Genomic DNA, 7773 nt, shown 5'->3' on the forward strand with positions numbered 1-7773 from the left:
GGCCACCTGAGAGCTGCTTGCACAGCCTGTGGGCCCGACGTCACTGTTCCCCAGTCTTCTGGGCGCGTTGCAGGGAAATACACACACCATGAAGCTAGAGAAAAGGATAATGAGCTTCATGACCCCCAGGGTTCGTACGAATAAGCGTGATGGCCTCCAACCAGAGCCAGAGGTCTATCAGTCAGGACGGGCTGGGTCGCGCTGCCGCAACAAACAGCCCAGACACTTGGAGGCCAACCTCCACGTAAGCACGGCTCTCCCTCGTGTCCCAAGCCAGGGTGCCTCGTGGGGCGAAGCGGCCTGTGCGTCCATCTCCATGGTTGGGGAGACACGCTGAGCCTCCAGCAGCAAAGGCTTCTGTGTGGAAGTAAGCCCGCCTGCTCTGGCTCTGTCCTTTGCTGACTCGAGCGGTCTGGCCTCAGTCTGCTCACGCACCGAACGGGACAGTCACGATTGCTGCCCACTTCCAGGCGGAGGAAAGGGTCCTCTCTGGCTTGAACACCCAAAGCCCGAACGAGGTGTGTGAGGTCCACCCCACTGCTGCAGGACATCCACACGTGGTCTGCACGGTGTGCACTCCCTCGGCGGGGGCCCTCTCCCAGCCATGCCATGAGCAGGGCCTGAGTGGTGCGTGGAGGCCGCCATGGGGAGGAGAGGACGCGGGACAGCCCTCCACACCGCACACGCACTGGCCGCTCCTGCGGCCCTACCAGCCCCGGTGCCTGAGCTGGAGTGATGGCAGTGGCACAGCAGAGGTCACGCTGCCCTGGACACGGCCCAGGCCTGGTGGATGCTGCCCAGCGGGGTTGGTTGTTATTTGGCAGTGTGGAGTGGGCAGGTCACACCTGCTCTCTGTGCCTCAATTTCCTCTCTGGTGGAGTAGAGAGAATTGTGCTGAGCTCACCGGGTTTTCCTGAAGATAAAGGAAGATGGCGGTCGTGGCAAGCGTGGCACACAGGACCTCCCTACCTAGCAGAAATGCTTCCTGCAGCCCACCACGTGGCCCCCTTCATGGTGGCTCTACGCATTAGCGCCCCCTTCGCAGAACCCCGTCCTGCAGCTGCGTGAATGGCTGGTCTCCGCGGCCCCCTGTCTGCCTCTGACCCGGTGCTGATGTCGGCCTGGGTTCTGGGAGAGTGGGACGGGGCCTCTGCCAGGACACTGCCACAGTCGGGCGAGGCTCCGTGGCCAGAGTGTCACCCTGTAGCAGCCATCAGGGGGGGCCCTCTTGTTCCAGCCTCGCTCCTGGACCGGCCAGGCCAAGAGTGGACACGCTCAGCCTCCAGGGGCATGGACTGCATCCGTGGTGTGTGCGTGCCTGAGTGTGTGTCCACGTGTGTGCGTCCACGAGTGCCCTTCTCACCACTACCCTCATGTCCTGAGCACCTTGTGAGCCAGGGTTCCAAGGAGGAGCCCTCCACGACTCCGGACCTCCAGGACCACCGTGGCCAGGGACCTCAAGGTCACATTCAGAGGCTCTCCCTTGGGGGGCCCACTGTCAGAACCTTGGGCTGTCCCAGTGGCCATTGCCAGCCCGCCAGATGCCTCCCCTCCACCCTGCGTGGCGGCATCCTCTCCTGCTGGGCATCCCATCCTACTGGCGTTCAGAAGGTGACCACTTGGCTGTCCTTGTCCTGAGCTGCCCTCACCATGAGAAGCTGGTGCCCGTGGGGAGCGTGCTTCTCTTGACAACTCCTCGTGGATGGAAAGACCCAGAGATTCTCAGGGTGCTGGGCTCAGCAAGAAGCGGTGGGGCCCCGTGCCTCCCTCCCCAGCCCCAGCTCATTCACTCTGGAGGTGGTCACAGGTCCCAGCAGGACCAGTGACTGGGCCCTGTGTGGCTGTGGAGAGGACCCACTGTGGGGTCCACAGATGACCCCTGAGCCACTGCCTCGCCCCTGGGCCCAATCCAGGAGAAGTAATGCTTGGTGAGGGAGGGGCCATTGCCCTCAGCAGAGGTCATGGTAGGTGAGCACAGGTGGGAGACGGGGAGGGGGTGGCACCATGGACGCAGGGACTGGCCAGGGTGGGAGACAGGGCTGGGACCTCCGACAGCGGGGAAGCAGCCCACCCCTCCCCAAACACACATGTTCTGAAGTCCCCGTATCGGGTGTCTGGCCCCCATGTAACCCACCCAGCACTCACCCCCGCCATGACCCGCGGATGGCCTCCCACACCAAATTGAAAGTTCCAAGGGCACACATTGCTCAGTGTTGCCCCGGCCTCTCCCCGGCCCCCAGGGTGGGGAGGGACACGGAGACGGGGGACATGGCTGTAGGGTGGATCGCACGTATTCCTCCCGCCTGCCTTGCCCAGGCCCTCTGCTGATGCTGTTTGCCATGGCCACGCCTCTCGGGGTTAATGCCTGAGCCTCGTGGTCTGTTTCCAGACGTCCGTGTGTCCGTCTGTCTCTTAGCCCCTGCCCCCCACCGGCCGCACACCAGCATCTGACCACCCAGTCCGCGTGCCCAGCACCGGACACCAGCCTCAGGCACCAGCTGTCCCTTGGAAACGTCCCGTGGACATCCACGGTTTACGTGCCCCTTCCCTGTGCTGGCGGGTCCACATTCCTGGGCGTGGGTATCGTGTCCATCAGTTGTCGGCTAATATAGCGGATACACCGCATCCTCAGTATCTTTGTCTCTTCCTTCTGTGCCCAGACTCATGGAATTGCTCTCAAATTATAAGCACATTTATTTTCTGCTTTTACGGACGTCACCCCCTTTATCTCTCCCACCAGCACCGCGGGGAGGGCACCGGTCTCCTTCCTGGGTGGGTGGGTCTGCCGGTGCTATCGCCCTGCGTCCCCTGCGGTCTGGCCCGGCAGCGCCCCCAGGCCTGCCGCACCATCCCATCCCGAGGGTGGAACACAGAGCCCGTGGAAGCCTCCAGCGCCAGGGCGCCCAGACGCTCTGCAGACGGCGGCGTTGCCTGTGCTTGAGAGATGCTAGGGAAGGTGTGCAGGACGAGAGCCGCGGGACGGACAGGGCGCCAGAGTCCCTCCCAGACGGCAGGTCCACAGCCTGTGACCTCAGGGTGGGGCCGAGGGCATCGCCACCAAGGGCAGGGAGTGTCTCAGCAAGGGTGTGTGGAAGCCCCAGGTCACACCTAGCCAGCCCTGGCCACGGTGGTCCTGGAGGTCCGGAGTCGTGGAGGGCTCCTCCTTGGAACCCTGGCTCACAAGGTGCTCAGGACATGAGGGTAGTGGTGAGAAGGGCACTCGTGGACGCACACACACAATGTGCTAAGGGGAGCGTTCCTCACACACGACACACTGACTTCCACGCGGAAGCACCCGGCGCCCTTCTCCTGAGCCCGGCCTCACTCCTGGGGGTAGAGGACGAGGAAGAGCTCCCACTCCCCGGGGGTGGCGTGACTCGTGCTGAGCCTGTGGTCACAGCCAGGCTCGGACGCTCCTCCTGAGAGAAGAGGGGAGGAGGGTGACGCTCTGTCTGATACCGTGCAGACCGTGGCAAGGTCGGCTCCCAGCCAGAGGGTGGCCGCACGGCCCGTTGGCAAAGCCTTTGACTTCCCTCCCTCCCTGGGAGGGCCGACCCGCCTCAGCCAATGGGCGACAAGTGCAGGTTGGTGGGCCCGTCCAGGCTGGGCCCTGCCAGTCCGAGGACTGGCCCAGATGCCCCCCACGTGGGCCACACTGCTGTGGTTCCCGGGACCCACCCGCAGAGACAAGGCCTCACAGCACTGGGCAGAAGGGACAGACTGGCTTCCCTTCCAGGGTTCGGAGGAGCCCTAGACTCACGTGCAGAGTCCTGGCCCCATGTCCCCCCACAGACAGGTCCCTGAGAAGCATCGCCACCTGCTAACAGGCCCCCAGCACCCAGGTCTCTGGGATTTGTTCCGGTAGGTCCCAGAGATGGCGGGGCCACAGCAGACTGAAAGCCCAGGGGAGCCTGGAGCTCTTGCTAACAGTAGACACCAACAGGAGCCCCCAGTGTCCACCTCATGGCTTCCCTTCTGCCCAGTCTGGTTGGAGGGAGGAAGGCACAGCGGGCCTGGGTTTCGTGAGCGCTAAGGAAGCACCTGAGTCTTCTAGAAATGACGTCATCTTCTGGGAGCAGCTGAGATGCGGCTGTGCTTGTGGGGAGGATGGGGACGCCCCCTCAGGACTCACCCCGTGCTGCTTGGGGGCGGCCCCAACTTGTCACTTTCCCTGGCACCTCCCAGGACCCAGACGAGGCTCCTCCCGGTCTCTGGGCCGGTGAACCCGGGACAGTAGGACGAAAGGCCGATGACGGCTTGGGCACGGAGAGCGGGCCGCGGTGCGAGCCGAGAGCCAAGGCAGGTCCCAGCCGAGGGCTGAATGGCGTGGCCGCCGGCTTGATGTAATCTCCATCCGCCCAGTTTTTCAAGGGCGGTTGTCAGCTCCCATTTCGGGGATCGCCATCATTAACTGCAAATATGACACATTCACTAATGAAATCAATTTGGTCAAGTTATCAATTTAATTCCTAAAATGGAGCCCAATTTTACCCTCACGTAGGCTCCCGAGGCTGGGAGGCCCAATGTCGTAAGTCACTGCGAGAGAATGAGCTTTCTGACTTCCAAATAATTAAACTTACTTTTCTGCTTTGGATTCATAAACTTCCCGTTCATTACGACTGCAGAGCCCCTATATCACCCAGTCTGGGCCACGAGGGGGACAGTGTGGGTGCAGCCGAGGGGCGGGGTCCTCGTGGGGAGCCCTGGGGCGGCTCCTGCTGTGAGCTCGGCCGTCCGCGCTCACGCTCTGCGGGTGCAGGCTCGGCTTTCGGGAAGACAGGAGGACGGTTACCGGCAGGGAGGGAAGACACCCCTCTGACACCGCAGACGCTACTGGGGTGCCTCCCGGGGACTTCTCTGCGCTCCTACGGGAGGCAGTCAGGGGACCGCCGAAAAACTGGTCACTTTTATCCAGAAAAGTCTGCTTTTGCTCACAGGTGCCTTGGTTTCAATAGTCCGTATTCAAGGCCAAAGGCCACAGGACCTGAGTGCCGAGAGGTTTGTCCAGGCCTCTCTCTGCAGCCCCCAGGGCCCAGCCCTCAGCCCCAGCGCCTCCAGCCTGCAGGAACCAGGACCCCTTGGTGAAGACCAGCAGGGGAGGGGCCCGCGGGCAGGTGGGCTCTGCCCCAGGAGGAGCTGAGGTTTACTCAGGTGCAAAGATGATGTCAGAGTCAAATGTCATTCTGCAAAGCTCTCAGTGGGGGAGGGGAGCCAGGTGTCTCCCTTCTCTGGCCAATATTGTTTGCAAAGAGCCCTTCTGGGGGCCTGTCTGGAGGGGGGTGTCAGGCCAGGCTACCCGCTGCTCCAGGAAACGCCAGCCGTGGGGTCCGGGGGAGTGGTTGGACATTGGCCGCAGCCACTGAATTGGGATATCCTCAGCAGATCCTCGCTTTACCAGATTAAGTTACAGACGTTTTTGTTCTCCTGTTAGCCTTGATAGTTCGATCTTGGGAGGAGTCTGTGTCTCTGCGTGTGAGTGTCTGCCTGTCTTCCTCCCGTACCAGCCGCGTCCCCAGGAGGTGGGGCCTGGCCTGCTCCAGCCTGGGCGTGTGGCAAGGACACACCCCCCACGTGGCCACCTGGGACCCTCCCACGAGTCCCCCAAACACGGGTCCCCAAACAAAAAGGCACAGAGGGGACCACGCCCAGCAGTCACCTCACAGACATGGCCTGCGGCCGAATCAGCCCTGGGAGCATTGCCCAACCGGTGCTTCCAAAGGAACTCTTGTTTCAAAGAAGGAGAAGAAACTGTGGCTGGAGAGAAGGTCTGTCGGGAGCAGGTGCACCTGGGGGCCAGCCAGAGGGGGGTCATCGCTCCCCACGGGCTGTCGCTGCTCCTGCTGGCGGCCAGCTGCTCCCAGGGCCGCGACTCCAGCAGGTGTGTGACCTCCTTCAGGTCTTCCTCAGCATCTGCTGCACACCCCTGACTGCCGGCGTCATTCATTCACTGCTCACCTTTTCTTCCCGCACACGCCCACCGCGCAGGTGACATGCACTCCGCACTGACACGGGCCTCGAGGGACAGCAGGGAGCAGAGCAGGTAACACGCAGTGCGCGCGGAACCCACGTTCCAACGCGGCGCGGCTGGGAGGGCGGGGGGACAGCCGACCCACAAGCAGATGGCCCATGGAGCCTCCAAGGTGGGGGGGCTGGGCAGGGCGGGGAGCCTGCCTTGGATACGGCCGGCCGGGAGGGCCTCTGTGACCGGATGTGAGGGATCTGAGGCTGTGTCCACAGAGGGGCATTTCTGGAGGAAGCAGCAGCAGGTACAGAGGCCCTGAGGCAGGGCCGGGCCTACGACAGGGAGTCTGTGCGCTGATGACAGGGGTCTGTAGTACGGCAAGCTCCGCCTGCCCGCTCGGTGCCGGGCTGACCCCGTGTCCTCTGGGCCGGGACGAACGCTGCAGCAGATGGCGCGAGGTGGTCGAGGGCAGAGATGAGGCTGAAAGATGCTTTCCTTTCTAACAGTCTTCTTTCATTTGCTCATAAATGTCTGAGTGATCCCTGCTGGGGCATAAAAAATGCCATCTTTGGTGTTTGCTGAGAGCAGATCTCAGACTCTTTTAGCAAAGTCACTGGTGCCACTTTAGGGGCACACGAGCCCCAGCCTTTGGCATCCTGGGGCGCCGGCTACCACGGAGATCCATCAGAAATACATTCTTGCTCTCCGTGTCCCTGGGCCTGAGTTGCAGAAGAGGCAGCGGCTTGCAAGTCGGGTGAGGGGCACCCACGGCCCTGGCCAGGCTGCTGGAAGGTGGGATGAGTGTCTTTTCCCAGGAATCAGGCCGCCAGACCCCTCCTGCCGTCATGATGGGCACTGGGCCCAGATCTGGGGAGGGGGCCGCCAGGTCCCCAGAGGCCCCAATGGGAAGCGGGAAGCGTTGGCACCTCTGGGGTTGGGCGCCCTGCCCCCCAGTACGGAATGTGTCCTCATGTCGTGGAGACAAAAGCTGCACCCTCAATGTCCTGCTCCCAGGACATGCGGGAAACACAGTTTGCAGCTCTGCTTGCCCTCCTGTCCACTCCAGCTCTTTGAGACCCCAGAGGCAGCTACGCCCGCTCCTCGCGGCCGGCTTCTCCGCCCCCATGCCTGCCAACCATGCCTCAGGCCACGTCTCCGCCAGACAGCCCTCCTCCCCTGCCGGGCACAGACGGGACCCATGACGGAGGCACGCACAGCCACACGCGCAGGAGTGCTTCATGTCTGCGTGACGATGCCTGGGACAGCCCGGTGGGATGCGGCAGAAACAGGGGCACCGGCACAGCACCCTCTCCTGGGCTCTGTCCACCCCTTTCCTTCTCCATAAAGTGAGAGCCGCCCCATCGAGAATGAGAGCCCAGAAAGACGGCCCTCCCCCCACCGAGACCGGACAAGCAGGGGGATGCGGCGGCCACGGAGGATCAGAGCTGCAACAGATCCGAGTGGCCCGGCACCCAGGACCCACCGCCTTCAGGAGGTGTGTGGAACCCAGGAGGTTCAGGAAGGAATAGAGGGAGACCGGAGGCAGGGATGCTGGAGGAAGAAGGACCAGGTGAGGGGTGAAGGACCAGGTCACAGTGTGAACCCAGATCTTCAAAACAACCATTCAAGGCTCTGGGCGGATGGATAAAGGCAGGAAGAAGTGGAGGAGAACATACTTTTGCAAGGATGCTGTTGTGTCGGGGAAGAACTGCGATTTCGTGCTTTCTTACCTGGGGCTGCCCTCCAAACCCCAGCTGCGTTGGTAGGAAAGCACAGCCCCGCTGGCCAGAGGCAGCAGGTGTCAGAGCTCA

The sequence above is a fragment of the Ursus maritimus genome, unplaced genomic scaffold (assembly GCF_017311325.1).
Source record: "Ursus maritimus isolate PB19 unplaced genomic scaffold, ASM1731132v1 scaffold_21, whole genome shotgun sequence".
Lineage (NCBI taxonomy): Eukaryota > Metazoa > Chordata > Mammalia > Carnivora > Ursidae > Ursus > Ursus maritimus.